Here is a 24,502-nt window from a genome sequence, read left to right on the forward strand (position 1 = left end):
TGTTACGATTCTCTTTCATGATCACTCAATAATCTTACGGAAATGATTAACATACATGCGTTATGAAATTCGTTTCATTCAACTCGAGATAAGAGCATCCCTTCAATTATTCTTAAGAACTTAAATATTCGATAAAACTACGTATGCGTACTGCTTCTACATTATTCTTGGCATGGATACTATAGTAGCGTCGTAAGAGATTTTTAGGTCTTAATATCATTTAATGCTGTACATGGTGTGTATGATTTTTAGGATTTCTGCCGTTAGAAATTCTGCTGTTTAAGATTTCTAAAGTTTAGGATTAGTGTATGTAAGGTTCAATACAGTTTAGAACTTGTGCTTCTAAGGACTAATACCGTGACCCTAAACGGATACTGAACTATATACAAACCAACCTTTTCTCTGTGACACTAGCAAGACAACATTATACGATACTACTAATGAAATACAGATGTTGTTCAGTCTACATTTGGCCAATTTCGACTTGCCTAAAAATTTAGAAGAATCCACGGCGCCAGGTCCGTAAGTGCTCGATGTGTTTCCCTTGGTTCCTAACAATAGCTCGACAGCGTAATTTTCACTGTAATAGGCTTCTCTGAAGAACTGGGACGGGAATCTTGTCCTATTCCCTTTGCACAGCTTTCCAAAGTCCTTCCACAGTTGTCATACGCCGTTTTCCCAAAGCCCGCTTCAGCAATCCAAATCCACAAAAGCCCATAGGACTTGCATCTGGAGATTTAACAGGTACCTCATTGAAAGGTATCACCCAAGGATCTTATAAAATAGAGGAACTGACCCTTATATATCTTCATCCTATTAAATAATGAAGCCAAAAAACAACCGAGCATCGGCACGACTGATTGGCTACTCTCGTTTCCGACATCGTCTGATTGGCTACTTTCGTTTCCGCCATGTTTGTTGGCTCAAAACATTGCGATCCTATTGGGTGGAGTGGGCAAAGTAGGGGTGGTGAAACTGTGACGTATGGTTTCAAGATTTTATTGTAAGGGTAGATCCTCTATTTATAAGATCCTTGGTATCACCTGTATACCACTTGCCTCCTCCATCTCCCTATAGAATGCGAGGGACGATCGTCAGGTATGTGATGAGGCCTTGTCCATGTGAATGCGCATTGGCGTCATTTCCGTATATTGTTGGAATCCCATTCTCGTAGATCGGCCGCATGATCTGCTCCTGAAAATACTGCGAATTTATTTTGCAGTTGTTCGCTACCCTACGAATCTTCAGTTTACCTCGGTAAAATAGCCAGTAACGACGACCATGAACCCTTTTGGGAAGGATTCTTTACAGACACGGACCCACCTTCTGTAGTTCTTGGCGCCTTTCTCTCGGTACATGATGGTTCTCGGTTTGCCGTAGTCGGAAAGGTAAATCCATGCTTCATCGAGCGTTACGACGTACATCCACCTTTGTTTAGCCAGATGCCGTTCGTACGGCATCCGGGCGTTACGCTTTCGTTCATTTTGGTGGGCATCCGTAAGAAGATGATCGCGAGCTTTCATGACTTTTTCCAGCTTGAGTTGATGGTGTAACGTCCGGCTCACAGTCCCCAAAGACACGTCAAGACGGTTATCCATACATCTTTGTGTTATCGGATTTTCTTACATTGACATTTTGCGAAGTTTCCGCTGCATGCTGGAGGTGGCCTTGATGCATTCCCGCTTCCTAGGCAACTTCGTTGGTAATCCAAATGGTGGAGCTTCGTTGGCCTTGTACTTTTTAATAACATTTTTATTCCACTTAAACTGATGTTGCAACCATTATTCTTGCACTGTTTTCTAATGACAGAAACACTAAAGTGGGGGTCATAAAGAGCCGCAACATAGCTTTCTCAAAACCGGCTTAGTTTGGGCAGCATTTTGCTCACAGAGCGGAAACCCACACACTTGGAAACAAATTTAACACAACACTCACAACAATGGTCCTGTTTTGTGCGTTATTGTCGTCCGCGTGGGAAAACAACTAGGTTCCCAGGAAGCCACTGCACAACACTGCAGGACGCCACGAGCCAGGTCGGGTGAGTCCTTTCTGCCCGGGAGGGGGAAGGAACGAAATCGGCCAAACGTAAGCTGAACAACCTCTGTATAAGCTCAAATTATGATTCTAACACTAATTTTTGTGTTTGACTATAATATAGTTCATATATATACAGGGTATCTCAAAAGACCCCTGACATAGGGCAACTCTGTTATTATCAGAGTTACAGCAAAATTATCAGTCTGCGAGACAGACAATGATATGCAAACCAAAACAGACACAAAGGTTGTGGGCAGTGGAGGCGATTGGACGTTAAAAGTGGGAGGAGGGGGGCAAGACATGATCTGAATATTTATATATCAATGTTAGTTTATCTGGTTGTTTCTAACACTTTGTTTGACGAAAGGTTGTATAACTAATAGGATATTATCGTTTTCAGTTAAAATACCGTATATCGTATTTCATATTTTATTAAGCAAATTGACAGGAGCATCGCAAGTAGATAGTAGCCCTTTGTACTCTTAAATAACGAAAGTACAAGATGTTTGATTCCTTGCTCATGACATTTTAAAATTCTGTCTGGAAAATTGTGTGATCGGATTATTTAAAAACAAATTTGCAAAACAAATAAATAGAAAGGATAATATCAATCCTTAGTAATGAATAATGAGGCTTGTTTTGTAGAAGTTATATTGACGCTGGGGATTAATGAACAATTTATATTTTTAATTCCACACATGCCATTAAATGTATGTTATTATTCTTACAAAATGGAAGAAAAAATGAAATGAAATCTTTGAGTTTTACGTCCCACGGTTATGCCGGTTAGGCTAAAGGAGACGGTGATTATGAGAAATGAATGAAATGGTGGAATGAAGAAAGTGGGAGGAAACGGGACAACCCCGAGAAAACCCACGCACACTGTGTTTGTAAAATGGAATACAGTAAGTACTACAAGCATATACTACGGCATTTAAAGAAATATGCAATTGCAATATTAATTGCTTTAAATTGCAATTAAAACGCAATTCCTGTAGTTTTCTTAACTCCACAGGAAGGCAAATAACCAATACGTACTCAAGCAATGGCAAATATTATATGGCACGATTTTTTCTATGAACCAGTAATACACAAAAAAACTTTACATTTCTAAATGAAACTATATACATTAAGAGGTCACTTCAAAAAAGTGGGGGGAGCAACTGTCCCTCTTGCCCCTAATCGCCGCCCCTGGTTGTGGGTATTTTAATTGAGAAGTATATGGCAAGCCGGAAAGGAGAATAGGAGGGGAAGGAAGAAGAGAAATACGGGATTAACTTGAAGGAAGACTAGAGACTTATTATATCAAGATGCTTTCTAAAATTTAAATGAACTGCAACAATTTATCTTATTGTGAAATAACTCTGATATGTTTAGTGTGGCTAAAGTGTTTGTCTAAGGCAGCGTTTCCTAACCTTTTTCAACTTGCGGCACACTACGGGTGTTACTTGGATTCTCGCGGCACACTTATAGATATTATTATTTGTAAATATAAAATACAGTGGTATTTTTTCTGTGATTATTGATCTTCTTACAGAGAAGAAAGCACTATCACTGTTTTTTCCCCATGGTAAATCATTATGCTTATTTTTCATTCTAAAACAATTGCAATGAAATATTAGACTCAGGTTTTTAAAAGTACGCTTTAAAAAAGCTGTATCCAACCTTTTACTAAGAAGGAAGATCACTAAATAACGAACAAACAAACAAATCTCTTTTACTTTTAAAACACAAATGTAGGTAATTTATCGAATGGATTGAATGATATTTTAAATTTTCAAGTTACGAAATAGTCTGCAATAATAAAGAAGCAATAATGGTCATAACAATGATAACCATTTTTTCAACATTAGAAATATACAGAACAGTAACCTGGTATGAAACTTAAAATTGTATATTCATAGTAGAGGTTCATAGTAATGTGAAATACAAATATACATTTTTGCCTACCTTTTGCATTTTGATTGCTATAAAATTAGTAATTTTGTTTCGATTCCTCGCGGCACACTAGCGGCCCATTCACGGCACACCAGTGTGCCGCGGCACACCGGTTGGGAAACGCTGGTCTAAGGTCAAGCAGCCATGCAGCAATATGTACAGAAAACCCTAACTTGACTATTAGAAAAAAAAATAAAGATAACTTATGTTATTTTTCTGTTCATTACAAGTTTTGCGGGTATTAATTCCTAATAGAAATAAATACTGCAATTGAAGCTACGTACAACACTTTATTTTATTTCAAGAGCTCCTTCGTGGCTAAGCGGTTAGCATAGGCCCGGGTTCGATTCCCGGCTTGAGCTCAAGTGGTTCGGAGTCCACGTTAATCAGTAGGTTTACGTCTCATATAGCCTCGCTGCTGAACGGGATGCTAAACTCAAAATCAACTCAACATTTATTTTATTGCAGTATGTCAACTCTTACTGAGAAACTACGGAAGCTAAAAAAGATTATTTTAAAAAACTAATATGTTATATTTAAATAAATTTTACTCATATTTCTGGATTATATTTTGTCTGAGCAACGAACTGAGAAAACAGAACTGTGTATTAAAATTTCTACAGTAGTAACTCAGCTTCCTGTCATAAAACTCGCTGCATGTGCATAAGATTAGCAAGTACGGACAGTTTGATAGAACTTATAGCAGGGGCGGATCCAAGGAGGAGCGATTGGAGCTATCGCCCATTCTCCCCGGAAGAGGAATCTTTCTTATTTTATATATAAATAAAAACCCATCCCAGAGTTTGGAGCTCTTAAAAGTAGCTCTAAGTAGCAGTATTACAACCCACTGCTCCCCCCAGAAGTCCGTCCTAGATCCGCCCCTGACTTATAGTAGCTTGAATATCATTTATCGACTGTGTTCATCCAGTTTTCATAGTTTTCAAGAAGAACGCTTTCTTCACTTTCATGCATGGGTACCAAAAGGCGGGTTTTAGGACGTAAGTTGCACCCATGAGATTTTTAGCGGGACATAATTTTTTACTGAAACTATGCAAATCGACAATGATACTTTTAAGACCTGTAATAAAATTTCGGAATTTAATCTACAAAGTAAGTTATATTAGTTTTCTTATAACGAGTTCCAGTTTCCTCTACTATTTTGGGGGAAGAGGAGAATGGCAAATTTAAGAGGCGGGATGGACACCCCTGTCTTCATGAGCTTATTACTCTGAAAGAACTCTTTTCGTGTTCACTTGAACATTTTACTTTTGTTTGGTACATTGACGCGTGAAATCGCTTCCGAAACTTGGTAATATTATTCATTTGCAGACTATTTTTTACATTCTCCAGTGTCAGTAAAGTGTCCACGGAGAAGTATTATATAATTAAGGTGGACATTTCCTGCTCGCTATTTTAAATGCAACATCAAGTAGGAGATATAGTACTAAGTCCAAACTCACTGAATGCGTAGTGCGTGGAAAGGATTCGATTGGCACGACAGTGCCGTGTAGCAGCAGAAACCAGTCAGAGAGCCTAGCTATGACAGCAAGAAGAAGCCAGTCAGAAAGCCATAGATCAGTGATAAATGAAGGTAGGTATGACGTAAGCATGTGCATACAGTAAAAAGATGCCTCGTCGTTGAATGCCGTAGTCCTTCCAGCATGTTTCGGCCTTTGATCACGGACGAATAGTGGTACACTGCTAGTATAGTTTATCCTTTCGTGACATAAGTGCTCTTATTGGACGGAGTGCAATCACATGTAGACTCGATGGCTCCACGAAGGCACTACACAGCGACACAATGGATCTCAACGACCTCGCCAAACCACGGACCACGAGGACAAAGGAATTGTGCATATTCTTCTGACGGATCCCATGCAGTGGCCAAGCACTAGACTCTGGTGAACAGCGCCCAGTGTCCCCACATACAGTTCTACATCGTCTCACAGTGCGGGGAATATTTTCACGAGGCACATTATTGCGACTTCCGCTGACTGCACATCATAGATATGTGATACTACAATGGTGTCGAGAGCGTCGCACATGAAAGATGAATGGTAGGACATCCTGTTTTCAATGAATTCCACTTCTGTCTGCAGCGTCGTGTTGACCACGTTCTTATCTAATGAGACACTCGCCAGTGCAACACCTGCACTTTACATCACCACGTCGGTCTAGTTCCAGGTGTTATAGTGGAAGGTGCCATTAGATTCCGTATCCGTTTGTGCCTCCTACGCGTTCACGGGCATTTGATCAGCACATGGTACATTAACGAGGTGTTGGACCTGATATGGTCCGATTAGTGCAGGTACTACCGAGGACTATATTCTAGTAGGATGACGTGAGTCTTCATATTTCATGCACTGTCCTACACTTCCTAGCTAGATACAATGTCCCTATGCTTCCTTCAGTGCGGTCCCCCAATCTCTCTCCGACTGAACACATTTGGTTGGTGATTGCACAACGCTTCTCACACTTGCGAACTCCACCAGTTACAGTTGAGCTGTGGCATCATGTCGAAGACGTATGGCTTTGCATTGAGAGGGGCACATACAAGGGCTCATTCTTTCCATGCCTCGCTACGTTGCAGCCGTTGTAACAGCTCTTGGTGAGCCTACAGAAAACTGATCGCCACAAGATCTGCTTCGCTGTCGCTACTTTCTCACGCGTCGCACAGAAGGGTAAAATTAATCATTTGCTACTTGCACTATCACGTCTTTCCCTGCTAATTTTGGCATTGCTATCTTATAGTGTTGTAAATAAATAAAAAAAAAACGTTCGTATTTTTTCAGAAATGTATGTTTTTTTTTAAAAAAAAACATTGCCTCTCGTTTTTTTCTAAATTTCGTTTTTTTTTTCAAATAGTCATTTGTAATGCATCTTACGTTTATTTAAGTATTAAATATTTTTATGTAGGTATAATCCCCGTAAAATACAACATAAATTAAATGCTAGATACTGATACGCTACAAATATTTTACAATTTACATGAATACCATACCTATTAACAATTCGGATTTCAGCAGCTTTCATCAATATCAACTAAGAAATAAAAGTAGAAATGAAATTTTGTTTTTTCGTGAAAGCAGGCCTTTAACAAGTACGAAAATAATGTCACGAACAGCTTAAAATTCAAATATCTTGTCTAAAGGTAAAAACTAATACTAATTTGCCTAATAGTATTTTTTCTAAATGTCATATGTCAATAATTTGTCGACAAGATATATATGATATGCAGAGCCGGCTCTACCATATATGCAACACGTGCATTTGCGTGGAGCGGCAAGTTTGGATGGTCCGGCAAAATCTGTCATAAGTATATTATTTAAATTAAATATTTCTTGATGGAAACAGACTTCATGATGATGGTAGTTACATTTACTAAGCTGACCTTCTATTTGAATACTACATTCATAAATTATGTTTAGGTTGTATTAGTTTAAGGCCACATGGACAATGCTAAAGCAAATGGTCGAATAAATCCGATCACAAATTCCTTGATTGTTGCCAAATGCAAGAATTCAATTCTCGAACAGTAGTGAATATCTGTTCCATTTAGTAAGTTATCACAGTTTTGGTATAACAACTAGTCTTGTTTTTGTCAGAAACAAGTTCCTTATCATTGAAGATAGAAACAAGTTCTTTAAAAAATGTTAACAGATATAAAAGAGAAATCAAGAAATAAAGATAAAAGAGCTAGTTGCACTGGAATTGCAAACTGATACATTGAGATTGAAGCTCGATGGTGAATTCTATAAAAAGGATTACCATCTTTCCTCTGCAGGTGTGTTTGCTTTATCTTTCACTAACATAATAGATTAATATTAAAAGAAACAGACACAACGGGATTGCATTTTTAGAGTAAGTATTTAAGCCTTTCTGAGTGCAACTGCACTTACCCTCATCTTTGTTGTTCATGCTGGAGTAGCATACTTAAAATCATGACTTTTAAGATTTGTTCTTTCTGGAGAAAGGGGGAGGCGGCAAATTATGCCATTGCATGGGGCGACAAATTGACTAGGACCGGCCCTGATGATTTGTATATAAAAGACATGAATATAGGATGACACAATTTGAAGTAATGCAGGGTGTTTCAAAATTAATATTAGGGTTTTGAAACTTTGTAGTATCTATTACAATTAACTTACAGTTATAAATATTATATCAAATGAAAGGGCAACTCAAACAGTTTTGTACGCACGCGTGTACATGCTTTGTTCCTTTTGTCTGCCGTTAGAAAGAACAAGCAGCAAAGATGTAGACTAGTGAGCAGAAAGTTTTTTTTGTGTTTTAATAAAAACTGAATCTGTACAGTGCAACGGTCTGTGTGAAGAATATTAAGGAGACGCTTGCAACTACGTCCTTATCGTTTGCAATTGCGACAGGTCTAAAGCCTACAGACTACGGTTTACGTGCCAATTTTGCAAGTGAAATATTGCTGTATAACAATCGTGTCGTCTTCAGTGATAAATCGACATTTCACCTATGAACACTCATAATGTTTGTATCTGGCCGTCAGCAAATCCTCAGGAGATGATACACTTGACACGAGACTCCCCTAAATTGAATGTGTTTTGTGCGATATGGCGGAAAGTTTATGGGCCTTTCTCGCCTATCGACTAGATGTGTGCCGTGTGACGAATGAATCTCACATTGAACACTTGTAGCAAAGACTGTTTGAGGTGCTCTTTTACTTGATGCATTGCTTATAATTGTACGTAAAATGTAATAAGTACTACGAAGACTTAAAACCCCAAAATTTATTTTGAAACACCTAGAATTTCTCACCAACAGTGTTGGAACTAAGACGTAAAAAGGAGAGAAAATTTTCCTTATAAAGTTATTGTTTATAACAACGATATTATTATTAGTCGAGACTATAACTACAACAACAACACGAGTTAGTAGTCAAAAAATGTAATCAAATGTATACTCGGTGGCCCAGGTGGCCAAAGTGGCACACACGGGTGTGTCATTTGTTTAATTTACTCCTGTGTGGACACTAATTAAGATATTGGGATATTATTCTTGCAAAATATGGTTGGACTATAGTTTATCATATTATTTTTTTTCTTCTGGTGTCGAATTTCTTTCTCAAATTTCACCCCAGTCAAAAATTCGAGAATTTTCTAAATTCGAATTTCCTTTACTTTTTTTCCCCCCCTGTAGCTTCCTTCGTAGTAGAAAGACCTCAGACTTGCTAGGTAGATACCTCGGATGGATACCTAACTGTTGACATCAATTGGACGGGCCTGCGCGCAGTGATGCCGATTAGGGAAATTAAATTTTCCTAAAAATTTGGGCAAAAAATTAGTAATTTTTGTTTATAAATCCGTACCTATACGTCCGAGTGCAAGTCAACTTACGCCAATCGAACATTTGTCCTTACTTAACAAACGCAAGTACAGATCGTTACAATGGGGTAATTAGGGAACGCACGAAAAATTCGTATTTACGGTGTAGGTTCTAACACTTGATTTTCTAGTTTTTCGCTACTTTTCTGTTTACCGTAATATATTTTTGGTGATTAGAAGTTTTGTTCCTGAAATATCGTCATAACACTTGTAGGATATATTAGTGGTGTACCAATGTTTAATTTAAGATAGTTTACGTCTCTCTGGTAGCAGTGTTACCAGCTACAGAAAATTTTAATTCCAGATTTTAGAGGGAAATTTTGGAAAAAATATCTGTTTTGTCTCTATTATTTCCTTCTTGTTGGCTATATCGGATCAAACGTACCTGTATCTGGAAGTCTCGTCTTTGCTCTACACAATGCACTATAGAAAGTTTCGTTAGGATAATTAGGGGAAGTACAGTTGAGGTTTACAGTAGACCTCGTTCTTTAATTGGGAAGATAACTGTGATTTTTTAAAGGTAGAATGAGATATTTTTTATTGACATGCTTACTTTATTAGATATCGTCACAATACTTGTAGAATATATTAGAGAGATAGCAAAGCTTATTTTAAGATAGTTTGTGTGTGTCTGATAGTAGTGCTGCCAGCTACAGAAAATTTTAATTCCAGATTTTAGGAGCAAATTCTGGAAAAAATTCCCTTTTGTATTTCTATTATTTCCTTCTTGTTGGCTACATTCGAACAAACGTAACAGTGTCTAACAGCCTCATCCTTGGCTTACACAGCGTACCATAAAAAGTTTTACTAGAATAATTAGGGAAAGTACAGTTGAGGTTTATAATAAACCATGTTCTGGAATGGTAAGAAAATGGTGAATTTCTGAGATAGAATGAGATTTTTTTAATTTTATGCTTACTTTGTTATATATCGCCATGATACTTGTAGGATATATTCTTGGTGTACTAAGGTTTATTTTCAGATAGTTTTCGTCTGTCTGATGGCAGTGTTTCCAGAAAAAACAATTAATTCCCGCTTTTACGTGAAAAATTCGGAAAATTTCCCTTTTCCCCTCTATTATTACCCTCTTACTGGCTACATTGAAACAAACGTACCACTACCTGAAAGCTTCCTCTTTGCCCTACAGAACACACCATAAAAGTTTCAATAGGATAATTAGAGAAGCTGTAGCTTCGGCATATTTGATTTTTGCTTGTGAGGCGTAAAAAGTGTCAAAATTTCATGTGTATGACATAATTTTTTCTTTCCCTCTTTGGATGGAAGCAAGCGACTTCAGGATTTCACTGTACCTTGTCAACACACCAAAGATTCTTTTAGGTGATTTGAACCCATATAGCAGGAGTGGTACTAGATACAAAAAATTTTGAAATTTGATTAGGGAATTTTTTGTAAATTTTCACCCCCTACATTTCCCTCAATAATTTCCCACCCATTGGCAACACTGCAATGCAACTTACACCAAAAAATTGTCACATCCATTTTCTTAAAAACAAGGCCTTAACCATACCAATCGAATGAATATTTTTTGAGCAATAAGTCACTAACTGGAAATGTAGAAAAACGCCAAAAATGAGCTGGGGCCGAAAGGAATAATCACACAATTTTGCTAGTATATAGGTACAAAGAAACAAAAGATTTGTAAGTTACGAGGGCTTCGACTCAAGTTCTGTTGATTATTTCAATAATCTGCAACGTAAATCAATACATAATAGTTGCCAGAAAAAAACAGACATTTGAAAAAAAACATGAAAAAGAACGGTTTTTTATTGAAAAAAAACTTCACAGAAAAAAAACGTTTTTTTACAACACTACTATCTTATCTCCTTCTTGGTGTTGTATACGTAATGGCGAGCAGTGAATAATAGCTTACATATTCAAGTTTAAAAATATCATTGCATTTAATGTTCATAAAATAAATGGAATGTGAAAGTATGATAATACAAATGAAACATTTCTTAGAAACAGTATTTCTTAAAAATGATATAGATCTTAAGAGAAATTTGAATCATTGCTTAACTAGAAGATATTTAAAATTATAATAATCGAATTACTTTCTTAAAATTATAGGTGGAGCTGCAAGGATTTATAGGAGGCGATGGCTTGCTACTGATAGATGAAATTATAATACAGGACGCGGTGATTACTACAACTACAGAAGAACCTGAACCAACTACAATTTCAACAGGTGAAGAAACATCACTATCAACTGACGAATCATCATCTACCAGTGAACCGACTACTTCAATTACTACATCAACAAGTGAACCTTCAGATACTACACTGACAACTGAATCAACAACTGCTATTACTACATCAACAAGTGAACCTTCAGATACTACACTGACAACTGAATCAACAACTGCTATTACTACATCAACAAGTGAACCTTCAGATACTACACTGACAACTGAATCAACAACTGCTATTACTACATCAACAAGTGAACCTTCAGATGCTACACTGACAACTGAATCAACAACTTCAATTACTACAACAAGTGAACCTTCAGATACTACACTGACAACTGAATCAACAACTTCAATTACTACTTCAACTAGTGACTCTTCAGATGATACTTCGGAAACTACACTGACAACTGAATCAACAACTTCAATTACTACATCAACAAGTGACTCTTCAGATGATACTTCGGATACTACACTGACAACTGAATCAACAACTTCGATTACTACATCAACTAGTGAATCTTCAGATGATACTTCGGATACTGCACTTACAACTGAATCAACAACTTCAATTACTACATCAACTAGTGAAAATTCAGATGATACTTCGGATACAACACTGACATCTGAATCAACAACTTCGATTACTACATCAACAAGTGACTCTTCAGATGATACTTCGGATACTACACTGACAACTGAATCAACAACTTCAATTACTACATCAACTAGTGACACTTCAGATGATACTTCGGATACTACACTGACAACTGAATCAACAACTTCAATTACTACATCAACTAGTGAATCTTCAGATGATACTTCGGATACTACACTGACAACTGAATCAACAACTTCAATTACTACATCAACTAGTGAAACTTCAGATGATACTTCGGATACAACACTGACAACTGAATCAACAAGTTCAATTACTACATCAACTAGTGAATCTTCAGATGATACTTCGGATACTACACTGACAACTGAATCAACAACTTCAATTACTACATCAACTAGTGAATCTTCAGATGATACTTCGGATACTACACTGACAACTGAATCAACAACTTCAATTACTACAACTAGTGACACTTCAGATGATACTTCGGATACTACACTGACAACTGAATCAACAACTTCAATTACTACATCAACAAGTGACACTTCAGATGATACTTCGGATACTACACTGACAACTGAATCAACAACTTCAATTACTACATCAACTAGTGAAACTTCAGATGATACTTCGGATACAACACTGACATCTGAATCAACAACTTCAATTACTACATCAACTAGTGACACTTCAGATGATACTTCGGATACTACACTGACAACTGAATCAACAACTTCAATTACTACATCAACTAGTGAATCTTCAGATGATACTTCGGATACTACACTGACAACTGAATCAACAACTTCAATTACTACATCAACTAGTGAAACTTCAGATGATACTTCGGATACAACACTGACAACTGAATCAACAAGTTCAATTACTACATCAACTAGTGAATCTTCAGATGATACTTCGGATACTACACTGACAACTGAATCAACAACTTCAATTACTACATCAACTAGTGAATCTTCAGATGATACTTCGGATACTACACTGACAACTGAATCAACAACTTCAATTACTACAACTAGTGACACTTCAGATGATACTTCGGATACTACACTGACAACTGAATCAACAACTTCAATTACTACATCAACAAGTGACACTTCAGATGATACTTCGGATACTACACTGACAACTGAATCAACAACTTCAATTACTACATCAACTAGTGAAACTTCAGATGATACTTCGGATACAACACTGACATCTGAATCAACAACTTCAATTACTACATCAACTAGTGACACTTCAGATGATACTTCGGATACTACACTGACATCTGAATCAACAACTTCAATTACTACATCAACTAGTGAATCTTCAGATGATACTTCGGATACTACACTGACAACTGAATCAACAACTTCAATTACTACATCAACTAGTGAATCTTCAGATGATACTTCGGATACTACACTGACAACTGAATCAACAACTTCAATTACTACATCAACTAGTGAAACTTCAGATGATACTTCGGACACTACACTGACAACTGAATCAACAACTTCAATTACTACATCAACTAGTGACACTTCAGATGATACTTCGGATACAACACTGACAACTGAATCAACAACTTCAATTACTACATCAACTAGTGACACTTCAGATGATACTTCGGACACTACACTGACAACTGAATCAACAACTTCAATTACTACATCAACTAGTGACACTTCAGATGATACTTCGGATACAACACTGACAACTGAATCAACAACTTCAATTACTACATCAACTAGTGAAACTTCAGATAATACTTCGGATACAACACTGACAACTGAATCAACAATTTCAATTACTACATCAACAAATAAACCTACGACTTCAGATGCTACACTGACAACTGACTCTATATCTTCAACTACTACATCAACGAATAAACCAACTAATACTACTGTAGGACCTAATGTTCCTGATAATGGTGGAGATTTTGATTGGGAATTATTTGTTATATCAGTATTATCTGTTTGTATTGGTATTCTTGGTCTTGTACTTTTAGGTCTAACTTGTAGGAATCGTAGGATGAGCTTTAGCAAAAGAAGACACTACGATGACGAGGATTCGTATTATACTATCCCAAGAGTTCGAGTAAGGTGACATTATGACAGACGATATAAACTTTTTAAATAATCAGTTTCATGTTGAGAATTGAAATTTTATCTTTATTTTTCTTGTACAGAATTGAAAACTATAGATTTTACTCACTGTGATCTTAGTGGATAATTTTTTTGGAACACTTTGTTAGCGAGTTTATTTAAAAGGAAATACATGATCGTTTTATTTTGTACAAGGTATAAATAAAAGGAAGAAAAAACAATAACTGACATCCGTGAAAAACAGAGATCGCCCTAATATAATTTGTTTTCTAATGTTTAATGTTTTTTTATTGTTGAGCAAAGTGAAGAAACCAGATATGATTTTCCTTAATAATTTTCAATATTATGCCACTATCAGGAGCGGACTAAGGGCGGAGCCAATGGAGCTCAGGCTCCTGTGCCCCCAATCCCAGGGGGCCCCTTAAAATCCTTATATTTAATACTTAAATATAGCAATCAACTTACTATATTATAGGCTTCAAACCTATGCTAAATTTTTTTCCACTCGTTACGCTCGCCGTATCGCTAGATTAGTATTTCCATCAGCAGCATTTAACTGTTAATAATGAATGTAATTATTTAACTGTTAATAATAAATGTAATTAAACTAATTATTGTAAACTTGGAGCACATTATTACAGCATAGTTCTCGGTGGTTCGATAAGCCTATGAGGCTGTGGAAGGCAGCAAAGAAAATTTATGCACTGGAACTATTCGTAATATAGGTCCCCCTTGAAATAGTCGGCTCCAGAGCTCCAAAAGCCTTAATCCGCCCCTGGCCACTATGGAAGTTAAAACGTATCTTTTACATTCTAAAATGTGCAACATTGAATTTAATAAGTAACTATTGGTTTTGAAATTCCTCTGAAACATAACTGGCAATAATTCAAAAGGTTCTTAAATACATGGAACAAAATATAATTTTAAAGAAACGTTGCTTTTTGAATAATTAACATAAAATGTTCACATCTTCCAAAACTATTAGTTTTTTATTAACTCAGTACATTTCAAAATGTATTTAACGATCTTTATATTGGCACCTCTATTTTTTTGTGACGACTTAAAGTGCTTATTTTTTATATTCTTTTTATACTGCCCTACATCTATGATACCTTTTATGAAACATTATCTTTTGTGAATGCAATATATTTCATTGTTGTAAGCATGCCTTTTATGAAACAAGTCAAAATTCACCAAATAACTAGTTATTACTAGTCAGTTATACGTTAGAATCTTAAGGCTATTTTAAATATGGGAAAACGAAACTACCAAATCATGTTTGGAATGACCTTCGTGATAATAACAAATTAGGAAATATGTTATGTAAGAACACGCCTAATTTCTAAAGTGAAATCAATTGTCGGCTAATCTGTGGCAATTTTATAATTTAGAGAATTTATACAAAATGTATTATTGTAAACGTAAAGCTATATGGGTGTCAACATGAACTTAGAATAACAGTAGTTAAATTTATTTTCACATAATTACCTACTTTAAATTTACACAATTGTTTTGTATTTTATTTCTGGAAAATCCGTTTATCGTATCCATGTATTCCATTATGTGAGAAAGTGTTTACTCATATTTTAAAAGTACAGTGGGCTCTCTTTTAACCGTCCGTCGCCTTAACCTCCCATCCTCCAAAAAATAAATAATTTTCGTTCTCAGCTCCGCTCGCACTGTAAATAATTAAGGTCACATTTACTGACCGATTACCGTCAATTCTGGCTGCCAACCAATTACCGGTACCCTAAAATTTATGGCATTAGTGTTAAAGTTGAGGTAATAGGGCATAAATACGGCCTTTTTATGGCCTATAACCATAAATTTTACACTAATACCGTAAATTTTAGAGTAATCAGTTGGCAGCCAGAATTGATGGTAATCGATCAGTGAATGTGACCGTACAATTTTTACAGTGTGTGCAGCTCCATAACAATGTCCTGTATAACAATAAACAAACTAACTAATAGTCAAGAGGCCACGTTTTGGTCTTGATATTGTTTCCACATTGCACATACAGATATACTGTAAATAAATGTGTGATAATCTGTTGTGCTTCATTCAATATATAGTATTTGGTTCAACTGAGTACCACAGGAGCAGCTTATGGTCGAAACTTCCGATTTTGGAAGTTTAACCCTTTTTCCGACTGTAGGGACTAATAAGTGTCAATTTCTTTGCTCATACATTATTTCTCCTGTATGCGTTATAATGTCGAAGCCTATTCGCCTGACGGGACTCCTAAGTTTCATTTCCTCTTAGTATTGTAGAGCAACAATAGATGCAAAATATATATTTATATAGTCTCATGTACCCTCAATTTACTATAATTTACCAAACTAAAATAAAAACATAATTCAGTAGGAAAAAGGTTAATTTATTGAATTATAATACAGTAAACTTTTCTTACTATTATAAAGATGCTAGTCAATGCAAGGGCCAAGAAATGGTGATTTTTCGCTTTAACCAACTTTTTCGTTATGTGACCAGGGACCTAGCTCCACGGTGATCTGTTAAGAGAAAGTCTACTGTATTTTGCATCTGCAATGAATAAATTTTATAGGTACATACCACATATATGTATGTAACATTGTCAGGTGGAAAACTGAAATTAGCGCAATAAAGAGTAGAATTTTATTGAAACAAAAAAAACGCATCTATTTTTCACAAAGTTCTTTAGATACTTATTCTCACAAATATAATTGTTCTATACATGGGTCATGATTAATTCCTTATAAAACTTTATATATCAAGATAAATTTCTACCAAATACACAACAAAATTAAGTAAGATAATTTTAATTACTTTGAGAAAAATATTACTACTAAAGGTTTTAGAAAGAAAATGGGAAAACGCTACTTTCAGGTTGTTTGAGATTTCGGGATAATTTTAAGAAAGATACAATTTAACTTCTTATCCTTCTGATACTTTACTGAACAATAAATAAAAGATTATTCTGAAACAGATTTATTTTTAAGATTAATAAAGAAAATATACCACAAAATATAAATAAAGAATTATAGTGTATAATTCAATAAGATTGTTTTTATGCGCGTAAGTGTATATAATTAAACTCCAATGTCTTTGATTATGAAGATCTGCCTTTTACGTTACCAACTTTCCAGAATAATTACTTGTAACAATGTCTTCCTCTGCTTAGTGAAATCTTTATAAGTTGGCCATCCTTGATTCTATAGAAAATATGAATTTATACAAGTTACTCACTTATTCAAACTATTAGTAACACTATAGATATAGGGTCAAATTAAGTAGGTAGACTACTTTGAGAGGTAGTCAATCTAGTAACATTTATTGTATTAACCTTTCTGGAGGTCATAGAGTAAATATATACGAGATATTTATTATAATAAAATAAATGAACTTGTAAATACTTTAAAGAGGGAAAGTGGTGTTCGTATTTTTTAAAAATAAATAATCCATATAACTCCTTATGGAAAATGTGTTTTAAGTCTTAATACTTATATGTGACCTCATGGATGTGATTTACTTTTCATTCTATCATCTTGAAAAAATCGATACAACACTTTGCTTCTGTAAATAAACAAAATATGATGTGCATGACTTTGATATTAAATTGTCCGTATGGAAATATTTGTTTCGAGACGTTGATTCAGTATTACTTAAATACTTTAATTTTGTAAAATCGACTTTGTAAGGCAAATAATGAGATGAAAACATGTATATTTACTTCACATTGTACTCTTAAGCATACTGTTGTTATGAAGACACGAAGGTCAGATACAGAAAAAAAATATGGATTTTTCGCTTTGTTTAAAATAAGTGAAGAAATGAATTATTAACCTCTTGCGTTCCAGGTGTTATTTTCCTATGTGCGTGCTGTAACACCGGTTTCATTTACTGTTAAAAGACTGTCTACACCGTTATATAGGGGATAGTTGTTGTGTGAGCATGAGGATAGCATTTACATTGCTGATAAAAGCGTTTATTTGCATTGTGGAACATTTGGACTGAAAAAAATGAAATTCTGATCTTCTGAAGAGATTTTATGCTGCTTTAGGTTGGCAACACTGACCAGAGATCAAATACATAGTTTTTTCCTTTTCCGATCTCGAAGTTACTAATTGTTTATCATCAAAACAAACACATGTGTATTGTAATTGAATGCTCCATTAGGCCTGCCATCTCCTGAGACAACACTTTTTTGATTTTTCTGTCAGTGAGGTGCTGCTACCTAAGAAGAAACAGTAGAACGAAGAATCCACTAATAAATTTCATCATCTCCAGGATAATACGACCCTCAATAAGGGATGTTTTCATGACATCCACATGTATGTCACTGGTACGCAAGGGGTTAAAATTGCTAAAAGTTAATTCTCTATTTTGACCATGTAAGCGGGGTTTGATTCAGCACCAGTATACTTTTCCGATATCTTGTTTCCTTAAGATATACAGTTACTGGTGAAAACACACATATTTTACAGGAAAGATGAGTAGCCACACCTTTTTTCTAAACTACTGTATGTTTGTGCGTACGGAGATTTTAACTTCTGAGAATGATTTGTACGGTGCTCTACTGAGTGAATATTCGACGCACCCTTTCTTAATTTATTTTAAGATAAGTTGATATTTTAAAACTTTTCCTACTTGGCACACCATAATGAAAATATCACTCCTTTAGGGTATTGAAAAACTCTTTAGTTGATGTAAATATTGTACATGGCCATGTATACAGAAATAAAGTAACATTATTATTTTCTTATCTCTGTGTTTCATTTTAATACCTTTCAATTGTTATAAAGGGGAATTTCAAGATCACATACAAAGTATCAGAAATGACGAAAATGAAAAGGAAAGCTCATTGTAAAGGGATAAAAGAATCTTATCCAAAATTATTTCTAGGCTACTTCTTATGAAGGGTTTAAAAGTTTTTCATTCGCAGTTTAACACATTCTGGATAAGGATGAAGAAAGGAGATAGCCACAAGACTGCTTAGAAAAGACACATAAATTCGAATTACTCACCATATGTATTAAATATGTAAATCGAGGTAAGTTTTAATACATACCTTGGATTGTAATGCGGAAGTTTTCAGCAGATGAATGTACACACTAGGGATGATACCATACCGGGACCAAGTACCTGGGGAAAACCTACATATCGTCTGAAAGCTTTTGCCATAAGAAGTACGAAATCACGGGCAAACCCGCAAATTGATAAAATAAGGGGCCAGTTTTTTGGTGTTTGTGGCCCTATGTATGGCATATTCGACAGAAATAAAAATGAATATTACGATGCATCACACGTAAGCCCCTGATCCCATCATGTTCCTGTTTGGCTCACTGCTAGAACGTGACTCGAGTAAGGGTTTGATAATATCACTTTGCACCAAAACGTAACCATTTCGTCAGTGTTGCCAAGGAATTGTAAATACAACGTGGCAGATGATTTCTGTACCACTCGATATATATCCATGAAAACGTGGCATAAACATCATTCGTCACTAGAGAAAATATACTTCGGACATATTCCTCGTCCAAGGACCCCAGTTTATAAGTGTTGTCAACCAAGTATAAAAATAAGAAATTGTAAAACACTTTCCGTACGATGAGACGTTTATACACCAAACTTGGTAGAAACATCATACGAAATATAGCAAAAAGATGTTGAGTGTGGCCGTCTCCCAACCATTCTAGATTGTCAGTGTAGCCAACAAGTGTAAACATCACAATGTTGAAAATGGCGTGACTGCCATTGAAAGAATATATGACAAATGTGACAGAAGCGTCATTGGACAATGGAAAACATAATGCATGTCCCAGTCTTAAGGTCCAGTTAAAAACAATATGCATTAATCTTACCTGAGTTTTCATTATTGTATTGATGGATTGGAAACAAGGGCGGCCCAAGAGTAGCTTGTATGCGACAAGAAGTCATCAATTGTACGCAATGAAGATGTTTCGGAAAGAAAGATGCCCAATACCTAAATCAAATTAGGAGAAAACATGGATCTGGAAAAACATGAGCTCCAGATCAGATGGGAACTGTGATCTTGGGAAACATCGATAGGGATGGTGAGAAATCACGTAAGAACGAATCTGCGTTAAAGCCATAAGCCCGAAATATTTCGTGTCCGAGTATGGTCCGCCGAAAAGACGGGAATACACAATAACTGAAAATGAATTGTTGGAATCTAGTTCAAAGAAAATATGTATGCAGCTGATGCAATTTTCCCCACGAGACCAAAAGTATGGTTTCCTCTTCGCGTTTTGTAGATGATATAGGAAGTCTCTAATACTCATCTTTCAGGTTTCTTTGTAGTTTCATCGCGATTCGCATTAACTGCACTGAGAAAAAAAAATGTAGGTGGCATACTTAAAAACGTAGGTTACATTCGTAATTCCTGTAGTTTCTGGACTTAACGTACAACCGTATATAACATCCTGCAGCAAACGTATAGCTGAAAAAGTATGTATTATACGTACTGTCTGCATAAGTGCAATGACGTCATTCGTGTGACGTCATCTGCAGTAACAAGTATATACGGAGGTAATATCTAGCTTTGTGACGTCAGGGTCGTATGTAGCATGTGGGTTAATAATGACGACATACACTGACTATCAGGACGGAGCATGATTTCAAGAAGTATGCAATATACGTTCTGTACGTATGTTTCTTGCGTTCAACCCCGAGACAGCATCTATATTGTACTTGTGCACCATACGTACGACTAGATACAGTATACGTATTGTACGTATGTATTATACAGATTTTCCTTATGTCGCACACAGCTTGTCCAGATACAGCATACAGAATATCCGTATGCACCATACAGAGTGCATATATGTAGCTTACAGACTGTCTGCATGCAGCATATAGATTATACGTATGTCGTGTACAGGTTGGCCATATGTAATGTATAGATTGGATGTATATAGCTAATAGGTTGTCCATATGAAATATACAGATTTTACCTGTATCGAATACGTATTGCCTTCTTGTAATGTATGGATCGGACATATGCAGGATCTAGAGTGTACGTATAGTGCACCATTATTAAAGTGCTGCAACATACTGCAAAGTGCATGATACATTCTTACTGTAATGTTGTCAAATATTGTTTTACTCTGTATGAAAACAAAAATAGCTTAAAATATGGTTGATCTCCTTTGTGCCAATAATAATAAAATTAACAATACTACACTTTTCAAATCTTAGTTTGGAGCAGTGAAACTGTCCAAAGAAATGTATTTACCTGCAGGGTGTCCTATAAGTTTGGGCTTCCTGCTAATTCGTTGGAAAGCTACTGCAAAGCCAAGTGTTGAAAAGTGACACAAGCGTTAGTTTTAAAATTATGGGCACAAAGGAGGTTAACCATATATTAAACTATTTTCGTTTCCATACAGAGTAAATCAATATTACTGTAAGAATTTATCATATGGTTTGCAGTTAGTTAGTTGCAGCACTTCAATAATAATGCAAAATGCACAGCCTTATACAATCCTATATTCAAACTCAAACAAGATTTACGTACAATCATTTATTAAGCTGTTATCATCCATTGCTTGTACGATATAAAGATTAGTTTACCTCATTCCTTTCCTTAATAGTATCTTCTTCTAAAGTGCAGTTGTTACCACAAGAGGCCTGAATAGAATTTTCCAGAAATAACTTCTCTGTACATTTTAATTAACAGGTAAGTAATGTCTTTTCTTTTTTTTTCTTTTTTTTTTTTTTTTTTTTTTTTAATGTCGCAATAATTAAAAGTGTAGTGTCAGCCGAAAACGTATTCGCTTACAAGATGATTCCTACTCAGTACTCGCTATTAAAAATGCAACACCAAGAAGGAGACTGGGTAGATGCGCCAAAGTTCCCAGGCCGATACCTAATAGTAAGTGCAGAATACTCTTAAACGTTCGCTGTATTCGCTGTGTGACAACGTGGTGACAGCGGAGGCGTTGTGCAGCCATCGACTAAACATATTTATTCTTCCCTGCTATAGACGTTCTGCAAATTTGGACTTTCCTGGATGCATCCTTCTTAGTGCAACATTTTAAGCAACGAGCAATTTAACAGTCTCATACATTGCTTAAAGAAAGAGCAATGATTCTCAGAATTACTCGGAAGATATATATACACAATTTAAAACGGTTATTTCAAACTTTGCAATTCAAAGCACGAAAAGAACTATAGATAAAGGAACACTGATTTTAGCCAAATAGTAATTAGTAAACTCAATCACACTCAGTACCATTAGTTGCTTGGTGTTATCCGTAAGTCAGAGATCACGGTATCTCATTTCGTGTAGATTTTTGTATTTGTTTAACGCTAAAAATGTATTTTATCGCTAATTGAACCCAGTACCATATATATACCGACAGGACGTACCTTAGTCACAAGGTGACATGAGTGAAACACTAAACTATTCGATTGACACCTGCGGTCTTGTCAACACTAGAGAAAGTTACAAAGTGATTAAGTAAATACGGAACATAGTTCATAGAAAGTATAGCGATGTATGAAGTCTCAGTTTCATACGACTTGGATAAAGGATACATCTGAAATAGCAACAAAGAAATATATAATGATTTCTCTGGATAATTTGGATTAGTCCAGAATTCGAACACACACACAACACGAACACACAAGTCCAACTTTTTTTTTTTTTTTAACTTCTTTCTTCGGATTCCCAATAAAGTTGACTACTGAAAAGCTGAGTTATAGATTCTGTATTAAAACAACACCTTCGCTAGACATGTTCAGTATACACATTGTCTTACATACAGAACAATACATTAGTTATTAATGCATGTCTGAAATAATAGTGCTTCGTATAGAATTTTACTTCATCCAATCGCAATAGCACAAAGATAAAAAATATTGCGAGGGATAATGTTCTTATTACAGAGAAAAAGAATTAAAATGACTTAACATTAACAATCATTTTCTTTAATCAGAGATAATATTTTATTATAATTTATGGAAGAAAGAAATAATTTGTAGTACAGTATCTTTATTAGGGTTATATATTCGTACAAAATAATGTAAGTACAACTGGGTCTGTCTTCAGAAAGGACGTACTTTTAGCCACAACCTACACTGCTTCTTTTGACTGTCTTTCAAGCAGAATCCTGGTTTGAAGCACGAAATACCTGCAACAAAAATCAGAAAATATTTAAAATGTTATATTCAGTGTGTTTAATTTGGTTGTACTTAACAATACAAAATATCTTAACCTTTTTGAGATTAAATGGAAAAAATCTGTTCGGTCAGGTATGGACTTTTGGGTTGCACGTAGAAAAAATATGAGGTGTTTATTGATGCTGAACAACAACTCAAAATGTATTACCATTCAAAAGTAAGTGGGTACCCCAATGGTGTTTGGGGTACCATGGGGTACCTAATGTCTGTATTTTTTAGATATATGGAAATGTATGTCTCTAAAATGTAAGGAACTGATATCTGTTTACCGAAAACCTCAACTCGGTAAGCCTTATGGATATCGAGATATGGGAAAATAAAGAACGACACCATAGAAATGTGGGGTTTGCGTACTAGATGGGCAGTTTCGGAAACGTAATTACGAGAGCTTACAACCACCTCAAAAGTAGTTTCAATTAAATACACTACACACACGCCCTGATGGGGGTTTTCGGGTACCATAATATTCGCAGAACTCTCATTTCTAAACATTCTAAAATATGTTTTAATAACGTTTTAAAGAACCTTAGAGGTGTGTGTTTACCGAAACCGCAAGTCGGTACGCCTAACAGTTACCGAAATATGATGAAATAAAAAGTGACACACCTCAGTACAATTTCGATCGAAAGATTAATTCAGCTCTAAATTTTCTTTGGACAATTCCAAGCGTTCATCGGGCTCTGAAATAAAGTGAACATTTTTTGTCTATCTAATATAGCAAACGAGATATAAGGAATTGTGTATTTTATGACGTCGTAAAAATAGAGACCCACATGGATTTGTACTTTTGAGTCTTTGCTGTAAGAAGAAGAAATTTTAGAAAACAACCGTATATACCTTAATAGACAATTAAATTGGTGGGGGCACAGTGGCTTAGTGGTAGAGTGCTTACCTCTGGTGTATTGGGTTCTTGGTTCTATCCGCGGCCAAGTCAGTTTGTAGTGGACATCGTATTCGTGGGTTTTCTCGGGGTTCTCTCTTTCCTCCCACCTTTGCATTCCATCAATTCTGCCAACAACATTCACTTGCTTTAATCAAAATCTC

Source organism: Thermobia domestica, chromosome 12, assembly GCF_964235325.1.
Source record: "Thermobia domestica chromosome 12, izTheDome1.hap1.1, whole genome shotgun sequence".
Taxonomy (NCBI): domain Eukaryota; kingdom Metazoa; phylum Arthropoda; class Insecta; order Zygentoma; family Lepismatidae; genus Thermobia; species Thermobia domestica.